The sequence below is a fragment of the Vipera berus genome (assembly GCF_964194415.1).
Source record: "Vipera berus genome assembly, chromosome: 11".
In the NCBI taxonomy this organism is placed as follows: domain Eukaryota; kingdom Metazoa; phylum Chordata; class Lepidosauria; order Squamata; family Viperidae; genus Vipera; species Vipera berus.
Window position 1 is genome coordinate 8984933 of NC_138214.1, and position 10301 is coordinate 8995233.

The 10301-nt window shown below is 56.7% G+C and overlaps 1 protein-coding gene across 2 annotated transcripts in view; it reads right to left on the reverse strand.

Annotated features, from left to right (window-relative positions):
* Window positions 1–6558, reverse strand: part of BCORL1 (BCL6 corepressor like 1) — a 31033-nt gene extending 24475 nt beyond the window's left edge. The window contains exon 1 of one of the 2 annotated variants that reach the window (XM_081336927.1): window positions 6337–6558. The gene's annotated coding sequence lies outside the window, so the exon portion shown is untranslated. Of the gene's footprint in view, window positions 1–5076; window positions 5215–6336 lie in introns of those variants that run through there. The other variant, XM_081336926.1, reaches the window with a different exon arrangement.
* Window positions 6559–10301: the final 3743 nt, after the last annotated feature.

Here is a 10301-nt window from a genome sequence, read left to right on the forward strand (position 1 = left end):
AACCACAGGTATATGCACAGGTATAGTATAGGTGGTACCTTGTTCAATAGTAGGAACTGTGGGAGGGATCTTAGAGTCCTAGTGGACAATCACTTCAATATGAGCCAGCCGTGTACTGCAGCTGCCAAAAAAGCCAGCACAGTGCTAGGCTGCATTAACAGAGGGATAGAATCAAGATCACATGAAGTGTTAATACTACTTTACGATGCCTTGGTAAGGCCACACTTGGAATGCTGCACCCAGTTTTGGTCGCCACGATGTAAAAAAGATGTCGGGACTCTAGAAAGAGTACAGAGAAGAGCAACAAAGATGATTAGGGGGCTGGAGGCTAAAACATATAAGGAACGGTTGCTGGAATTGGGTATGTCTAGTTTAACGAAGAGAAGGGCGAGGGGTGACATGAGAGCAGTGTTCCAATATTTGAGGGGCTGCCCCAAAGAAGAGGGAGTCAAGCTATTCTCCAAAGCGCCTGAAGGCAGGACAAGAAGCAACGGATGGAAACTAATCAAGGAGGGAAGCAACCTAGAACTAAGGAGAAACTTCCTGTTAGAACAATTAACCAGTGGAACAGCCTGCCTCCAGAAGCTGTGAATGCTCCAACGCTGGAAGTTTTTAAGAAGAGACTGGACAGCCATTTGTCTGGTATAGGGTTTCCTGCCTGAGCAGGGGGTTGGACTAGATGGCCTCCAAGGTCCCTTCCAAATTTATTATTATTATTATTATTATTATAGCTGGGCATCTGGGCTTGGCATCTCTGCTCAGCCCCCCAAAACATCTTGGGCATCTTTCTAAGTAACCCGGAAAGATGAAATGGGACAATTTCGTGCTCCTGTCTCCAAATACCTTCAAGTCAAGGCAGCATATGATCAAATGGTAATTGCGAACAAATCCTCATCCTTAGATAAGCTTTTGAAGGCATTGTTCAAAAGATCACAAACTGCTAACCCAACATTCATGGCTAGATTTCCAAATGCTGAGTTCCATTTAGCTACATCCTAACAGACTAAAATGAGTCTGGCAGGCCACCCATTTCAAACATCAAGATGCTCCTGCTGTATTTAACCCAACTATCGCACAAATATGTGAGGTGTTTACTGAAAATTGGATATTGAAATCTTTAAAAGGCTTAATCCTATGATACTTCACAATTGGATACACACACACACAACTAAACAATGCGTGCATATCTACCAAGGGACAAGACTTATGGACTCACAATCAAGGCAAGGTATCTGCAAGTACCTGGGTGGATGCCTCTGATCTAAATTTTGGAGAAAGGGGCTTTCCCCCCCCCCTAGGGGCTTCTTGCACATTCTGACATGGATTCTTTGTTATCAAAGGGATCCAGACAAATTTTGAACGGGGTAAACAGGTGGAGGAGGACCTGACACATGTCGCTTGAGTCTTCTGGATACCGGATTCCAGAGGCAGACAAGTGGCCTTTTGTGGGTGAAGAAATATCACTTACTCTTCCTTCAGAAGTCAAGGGGGTCTCGCCTCAATAAGGGCAGGGAAAAACAAAGCAAGGAAGGAAGAACCAACATGAACAGGATGTGACACAGGTGGTCCTCGACTTACAGGTTTGTTTAGAGACTGTTCGAACTTACAACGGCGCTGGAAAAAATGACTCATGACTGTTTCCCCCATACTTATGACCACTGCAGCATCCCCAGTCCCATGATCAAAATTTGGATGTTTGGCCACTGCAATGCGCATGCCTTTAGGATGGTTGCAGTGGCAAGCAAAGTCGAGGAGGAAGCCAGATTCATTAACAGCCCCATCACTAACTTAGCAACTGTGGCGATTCACTTAAGAGCTGTGACAAGAAAGGTCGTAAGATGAGGCAAAATTCAACTGTCTGACTGAGCAACAGAAATTTGGGGCTCCACTGTAGTTGAAAGTCAAGGACTACAGGTAGGTACTGAACAGGTCAACCAAAATGATCATTCAGTTCAGGTAGGACGATATCTGTGGAGCAGTCTCCAAAAGGAAGGTCAGCTTGCATGCCAGTGTGGACATACCCTTGAAGAACAACTTAAGCCAACAAGAAGAATAGAATTTTCTTCCCAGCGATCCAACACTCTTTCTTTGAATGCATGAAAATGAGCATCTGCTAGCCACTGTGTGCTTCCAGAGAGCTGTTTGTTTCTTCAAACGAGTGTTGTCTTTTTTTCCCTTTTCATAAAATGCTTGTTTTAATTTTTTATTTTTTTTTTACATTTTGTGAAACTGCCCCGAGCCATTCTGGAACTGGGCAGCCTAGAAATTCAGTAAGGAAATAAATCGCATTTTAGCATGTTAAATTAAAAGGAGAAAGAAAAAGATCCCGCCGGAAATACTTCGGTGCTTGAGAATTTCAATGGCTGCCCCCCAAAAGATGACATCGACGATACCTCAGCTTTTTAACACAAGCTGAAAGCTAGAGACTGACAGTCCTTCGCAAGTTTTCAGATCTGTCACTAAAGCCAAGTTCATTCCTCATTTACAATTTCTTAAGCAGAGACACGCTGCATATAAACCAGCCTCAAGGAGGAGCCCCCCCTTCTTCCCCACCCCCAGAAAAAAAAGCGACATCACCTCGTCACAGCGCTGCAATAAATCGAGCAGCTGACGTGCTCCCAAAACTTTAGGAATACGCGAAAGGCAGACAATGCAGTCCTATGTGCTGATGTGACTTCCTCTACTGATTCACAAAGGCGGGTGCTGGGAGCTTAAGTCGCGCTAAGGCATAGCCCTCACCAAGGGGGAAAGGGCACGGATTGCTCTTTACATTTAAGAAGCCGAGGCAGGCTGCTGCAATAATAATAATAATAATAACAAATAAAAAAGCCAGTTTCCAAGGTTTGGAAGTTGCCAACTTCTCTTCCGGAAAACAACCGATTCAGCAAGCACAACGGCGGCAGCGGCGGCAGGACGAGGGATCTGCCAGATGTCATCGAAGGCAGGCTTAACAGCCGCAAGGCCTCTCCAGCGGTAGAATTGCCCAGTTCAGCCCATCCTTCCCTACTAAGGAGGCAACAACAACCGTGTGTACACAACGACTGATCTTCACTTGCAGTTGCACGCCAGCTAGGTCCTGCTCAACGTGCTTCCTACTCCAAGAAAATGCAGCGGGGTGTTTCCTTTCTCCCGTTCACAACGCCCCCCCCTCCCCCGCAAGTACCCCACACAAACTTTCGGGCCCTCCGAGGCCTCTCTCTCTCTCTCTCTCTGCAAACGGGCACAGCTAGTGTCCCTTTCTCCATCTGCAGGAACCTCACTGTGGAAACCTGTCGCAGCTGCAAATTAGCATCATGATTCGAAAAACACAGGCGGTGAAAGGGGGGGTGGGGGTGAGAGAGGAAGGGAGCCTCTCTCCCAGACCCTTTGGAAGAACTGGGGAGAAATCAAACCTGCCCCCAGCCTTCCCCGGCCTCTGGGTTTGGAAGGCTGACTTTGTCCCCGAGAAGCCAGGATGCCTCCAGCCATCACCGATGGGGGGGTGGGTGGGGGCTGGCAGAAGGAGCATCGTTTCTCCCCTTCTTTCTCTGGCTTCTGCCACCAGGCTGTGGTTCTCCAGGCAGCAGGGCAAGGAAGGCCAGTAAACAAGCCGAGGCTGGCATCTGGGAGGCAGGGAAATGCCTACCTGCCAGGGAGGGACCTCCGGCTCCAGCCTGCCCGGTGCAGCCGACCTTTCCTCCCCGCCTGGCGGCCAGCCACTTCGGGCTGGGCCCGGCTTCTGCAACTCCTCGCCAAGTGCCCCGTCCCTTTGCACCGCTGTGCAATCCCTCCCCGAGGGCCGCTTCCTCCTCCTCCTCCTCCTCCCCCCCCCCGCTGCTTCCTTTCAAAGCCCCGGCAGGCCTGGGCTCAACGGACCCTCTTCCCGCAAAGCAGCCGGCCAGGTTGCAACCTTCCTCCGCCAGCCAGCCCAGGCGGCCCTCCCCCGCCAAACTCCCTGGCCATCCCGGGCCGGCCAAGCCAGCCAGCCAGCCAGCCAGCCAAAGTTGCCTCGCCCGCCCTGCTCGGAGGCCCCGGAGCAGCGAACCTCCTCCTCCTCTTCCTCCTCCTTCCTTCCCCTCCGCCTCGCCCGCTCCCCGCTCAGGGTCTGCGCCGGAGCTCGGCGGCATCGCCTCCGGGCGGATGGGCTCCGCCTCCGCCCGCGCGCACCGACCGCTGCCTTCCAGCTCGCTCGCCCGCCCGCCTCCCCGCCAGGCTGCCCGCTCCCTCGGGGCCGTCGCGGGCATCGCCCTCGTCTCTGCTATTGGGGGGGGCGGGGGGGAGGGAGGGGAAAGCCGGCCCAGCCAACGAGCCTCCCTTCTCTCCCTCCTGGCCCCGAGCCGCCAAGTCTCCCAGAAACGAAAGGGAAACGGTCCCGGGCCTTCCGACGGCTCCTTCCTCTCCTTGGGGGGGGGGGAACGGGGGCAGAGGAGAAGCTGCCCGGACTGGGGTTGGGAAGGAGGGATGAGAAGGGACGGAGAGGGCTCCGACGGCGCTTCGTACCCCGCAGGACCTGGGCCCGGGCAGCTGCCCCCGGGGAGAAATGCCCCCCCTTTCCGCACCTTCGACGTGCCGGAGGCGGCAGCGGAGAGAAACTGGAGGTGGGGGGGGCAAAGAGGGAGAGATGGGGGAGGCTCTTCCCGGATCGCCGCTGCGCCCGCCCCGTCGAGGGAAGCCAGAGCCGGGCAAGGGGGGCAGCCGTCCGGGCAGAGCTGCTCTCCCCCCCCCTCCGCGCTGGAAAGTCGACCTGCTTCCTGCTGGACGGAAGGGGCTCCCCGCACTCCTCCCGGCCGGGGATCGCTTCTCCCCCCCCCTCCAAGAGTCGCGGGCGCTGCTGTCAGCCCGTCGGTCTCGCACGGGACCTTCCCCGGCCGGGAGGACGGACGGACGGACGGGCGGGAGGGGGGGTGAGACGAGGCGGGGGGGCCGCGCGCGAGGAAAGGGCCGCGGTCCAAGGCCCGCTCCCTGTTTCCATGGAAACCTCACTCACACGCCGCGCCCCCCCTCTCCCTCCCCGATGGCGGCGGAGGCGCGGAGGGGGGAGGCGGGCGAGCGCGGCGGGCCTGAGGAAGGGAAGCGGCGGAGAGCGTTCAGACGCACCTGCTCCCGGGGCGGGCCCCCTCCGAGGGACCGGCGACGTCCGGGTGGAGCCCCGGAGAAGCCAGCCGAGCGGAGCCGGAGCGGGAGGGCCGGACGGCGCGGCGGGCGAGCTGGCCGGCTCCTCTTCGCTCTCCAGCCGCGGCGGCGGCGGCACTGGCAGCCGGAGAGTGCGAGGACGAAAAGCCAGGCACGGCTGCTGCCGAGTCCTGCTGCTGCCGCTGCCGCTGCAGGGCCTGCCGGGAAGTGTAGTCCGGCCGCCCGGAGGCCCCCCACGCCCACACCGCACCCGGCCCTGCCCTGCGGACTACTGCTCCCAGGCTGCACCGCGGCAGGCCCTGCCCGTATGGGAAGGGGAAGGGGGGGGGTTATTCTGAGCCAGCCGAGTCCGGCGAGGGAAAGAAGGGGGGAAGCCAGAGGAGAGAGGAGGGGCTTTGCGCCCTGCCCGGGGAGGGGGAGGGGCCGGGCAAGGGCGGGGCCGTCCTCCACCCGAGGGGAGGGAGCGATAAGAAGGGGTGGGTCGAGGGATCAGCGTTGGGGGCAGCCGTGACGCTCGGGCTCCGCGCGACCCCCCGACCCGGGGGGGGGTTTTCTCTGTTCCCACGCACGGCGCAAAGCTCGGGTGGGAGGGGGGTCGCGCACCCATCCCTAAGCGGGGCGCCGGCTTCTCCCCATCGATAAGGTCACGGGACCCGAGCGGAGGCAGCGGGAGGGGGCCGGAGCGTGCACGGGCGGGTGGGGAGGGGGGGGGAAAGAGAAGGCTGCAGATCGGAAATAAAAAGATGGGGAGGGGGCGCGCAGGGCAGCCGAGCAGGCAGGCAGAGGGGACGGGCGAGGAGCCAGCCAGGTGCGCGCCCCGGAGCCTTCGCCCACGGGACGGCGCGGGCTCCGGCAGCGCACCGCCTGGCGCAGGGCAGGGCGGCCGAGCCCGGCGCGGAGGTCCCGCTGCACCGACGGAGAGAGCCCGCCGGGCACTCCGCGGGGTCGCCCTGCGCGGACAGGCAGCCCCGGGTCGGCGTTACCTGGCGCGGCCCGAGGTCGCCTCCTTTCCTCCCCGCCGCCCCCCGCCAGGCCCGGCCGGAGCAGCTGCTGCTGCGCGCGGTTTTCGCTCCGCACCTGCGTTGTCTGGGCGCACCCTCGGATCCGTGGCGCAGCGCGGCGCCCGAGCCTGGCTGCCTCCCAATGGCTTGCCCTTTCCAGGCGGCGCGAGTCCTGCTCGGCACCGGCGGCGCTCCCCAGGGAGCGGTTGGCTGGCCTGCTTACCGCCTTCCGTCGCCTCCTCTCGGGGATGCAGCCGGAGGGAGGCGCCCCAGCTCGGCCGGAGGATCGCCTCTCGGGCTGACCCCCCGCCGGCCGGCCGTTTCCGTCGCCCGCCTCGCCTGGCCGGCCACGCTCCTCCCGACGCCGTCCGGGCAGGGCGGCCACGCCGCACCGCAGAAGTTGCTTCGAAGGCCCCGATCGCCGGCCCGGCCTGCTGCCACTCGCGGCGGCGGCGGCAGCGGCGGCAGAGCAGAAGCCGAGCGCCCCCAGCACGCCGCGGCGCGCCGCCCTGCTCAGCCCGGCCCCCCTGTGGGCCGTCTCGGCCGCGATCGAGTCCGGCTTCCCCTCCCCTGGGCCCGTCTTCGCCACTGCCCAAGGCCCTCCCCTCGGCCGGGCTGGGACCCTCCTCTCCTCCCCCCTCCCCACGGTGCCTGCCCAGCTCGACCGCGGGCGGCGTCTTGCCCCCTGCCCTCGCCCACCCCCCCCCCGCCCTCGGGCTCCGGCTGGCCGACCGTCTAGGACGGGGCGGGGGCGCCCTCCGCCTTTTTCCTGCTGCGTTTCCCGCCCCCTCCCCTCCCCGCGCCGATGCTCGGGGCTTTTCAACCGGCGGCTCCCCTCTACCTCGCCCGCCCCGCGGCCGTTCTTCCTGCCGCCTCGATTCCGCCCCGAGGCTGGCGGGAGGGGAAGGGGTGGCGGCGGTGTGTCTCTCTGTGTGTGTGTGGGGGGGGGTTGTCTGTGTGTTTGTGTGTGTGTGTGTGTGTGTGTGTGTGCCCGGTCCTTCCCGCTCCCCGCCCCGCCGGATCAACCACCTCGACGCGGCGTGACTTCCTACAGGCGGTGGCGACTCGAAGAGAGCGACTTTCTCGGCCTCCTGCCTTCTTCCAGCGGGCCCTGAAACCAAGAAGAAGGGGGGTTACATCGCGGACCCCCCGGGCTGCCACGCTCTCCCGCGGCTTCGGCGGCACTTTTTCTAACGGGGAGGGAGGGAGGGGGGAGGGTTTCGGGGACCCTGGCTCGGCCATTTAACGGTAACGGGCGGGGGCGGGGGGGGCGGGCAGTGCGTGCTGGAGGAAGAGATCGCTAAGCTACCCAGCAGGCCTGGATCGGGAAGCATCCTAGCTGGGTTCCCTTCAGACGGTCCATCCAGGGAGGCTTTGCATGAAGAGTCCCAACCTGGAGTCTGGGTCGAGGTTCCTAATGGACGGGGCGGGAGGGGGGGGAGGAACCAGGGGTTTTCAAAATGGTTTTTACGCTTTCCTTGCCGCTCCTTTCAAAAGCACAGAACTACTTCCTGGAGCGGAAGAAGGAGCACTAAGCAACCGTGGCTGTCAAAATGCAAGAAGTCCTGGCTTCCGACTCCTGGTCCTGGATGTGGGCTGCCAGCTGGTTTAGGCGGGGAATGGCCAATTCAGACATATCCCCTTCACCGTGTTTTTCAGCTTCCTTAAATAAGTTGGATTGGGATGTCCGATGCCAAGCCTCAGAGAACAGGTTGATTACTTCCACACCAAATCCTATCCCTTCTGCCCGCCCCCCCCCACCGCCCACATACATCATCTGGATTTACACCATGGGCTAGCTAGACGGAGGCTTGTTTTAAGCCACGATCCAGCAAACAGGCCCTGGCAGCCTTGTGCATGTCACTCATCCATAAACTGTGGCTTACAGACCGCCTGGCTGAATTCACGACAGAGGGGGGAAGAAACTTAGTCTAAAGTGAGAATCTTGAAAACTCCAAAGCGTTTTTGCTGCTGTCTTCCCTATGCCATTTGCAGGGAAGTAGTTTCATATACCTCACCAAGTGGTTGTAAGAGCTATAGACACGAAACTATTAAAAGAAATCTTTTTCTTCCCATTACTGCAAATCACAAGAAGAGTCAAGTACTTAATTATCTATGGATTCCTACCGTGAAGAATATCTCCTGTGTCCTTTGTACTGACTGACCCAATTCCCATACTGCATTAAGGCAAAACCTCTTTAACTTGTATTCCATAACAATATACCCACAGCCGTTTGGATATTTCCAGTGCACTAAGACACACACACTGTTAGTTTACAGACTACAGCCAGCTGGATCAACTCAACACGTTAAACCAACGCCCAACTCACCTTGCTTGCACAACACACAAAATGGACGTGAGTCCCAATTTATTAGGCCAAACTGCCATTGGTTAGTCTGTGCATCAACCTATTGGGTGAATCCAACCCATACCATTAAATTTATGTGGATCCGAACAATTCCATTTAATTCAATAATATCGGTTAATGAACTATGTGCACAATTGCACCGAATCTTAAGTTAATGGCATGGGCTGGTTCATATAAGAATCTGAGGTCCACAGTTTTGGCCTGGTGATCCCAACCTGGGACTTGTATTACTCACTGAGAGTCTGCAAGATTCCATGCAGGAAACCCTGGCTGCATTAAAAGATGTTTTTAAAAGACCTGACCACTCTGCCACTGCACAATAGGTAATGAAATTGTTAAGTGCCCAGCCCACGTAAACCCCAATTTGGTATGCCTCTCGCTTAAGTTTGTGAGAACAGCTCAGGATGGATAAGTTGCAAGCAAAAGAAAATGAGGGGTCCCAATTAGCAACGTCACCTGGTTGTTAAAAAGTGTCCTGGATGAATAATAGTACTGATTCTGGGAAGGTGATCATTTAACTTCCATCAGCGACAGGTCTGCAAGTGTCTTAAGAACTTAATTCTTTGGTAGAAATCCTTGCACTGGCATTCTCCAATTTATTTTCTGAGCTGAGAAAATCTTACACTCGACTTGAGATCTATGACACCCCCTCATCAGCTTGCACGTGTGAATAGGCACAATGGATCAGATGGCACCAGCAGAATTCTGGTATCCTTTGGTTAAGAGCTCTAAGGTAGACGCTTCCTATGACTGCAGGATCCAGGCGACAAGCGAAAAGCATAGAAACACAAGGTCACAGTGGACTGTTGAAGGTACGAACTGCCATCGCTAAAAAGGTTAACTCACCGTTACTTGGAAAAGAAGCAGCAGCTAAAACGTGGCGATTTGGTTCACCTATCACACTGCCCGGATTGGTTCAGGAGGCTGGAAAAATCTAGACCAAAAACACAGGACAACCGAATGGTTTTAACAGAATGTAAAGATGCAAAGCCTCTGGAAAGATATATATCCTAATAATCCGGAGTAGGAGACGCATTTGAAAAAGGACTGTTTCTCGGCCGATAGGGTGCCCAAATGGGCAGTGGGTCTTTCAGGAAAATATTTTCCTAGTTTTCCTCTGAAAGTGGAGACGCCAGGGACAGGAGAAAAAAAACAACAAGCAGGTATGTAATAATTACATTGGCTCACTATCTGCAATATCCAATTATTAGCGCATGCAGTTTGCAGGCAGGGTGATAGGGTTATCAACCCATGGCACTGCTTTTCAATTCATAAGCCTGCCTTTCATTTAGATTTCGCTTCTAGAAGGGCCGAACAGACAGGGAGGCTGTATGCAAACGCAGACTGTTTCTCCCATCAGATGCCCATCTTTTAAGGCAGCAGAGCAGATGCCAGGTAGGTGATTAGATCAACTCAGTTCAACATCCCAACAAGCCACGGTTTGCTTAACAAGCTCCACTGACCAGGTTCACCCACCGCATACCGGTTCCAAATCTAACAAAGCACATGATACGAACCCAGCCCTGTAAGAGATCTGAATGATCGGCATAACCGTGTAATCAAGAACCATTTTCTTCCAAATTTTGCATCTTTTTAGAACTGGGCATGGGTGATTCCAGCCCATCCTCTTTTGAGTTTCAAGGGAGGGTTTCTGTTAAATTTACATTTAGCCTGGTTTACTTCCAGTTCTTAGATTCTGGCGAAGGGCAGCACTTTTCCTGACCTGGAGCAGAGGGGAGTTGCTGGTGATGATGTATACTTTTAGCTGATCAGAAAATGCCACTTAAATTTCGCAGTTCAAGGGCTACTGGATGGAGCG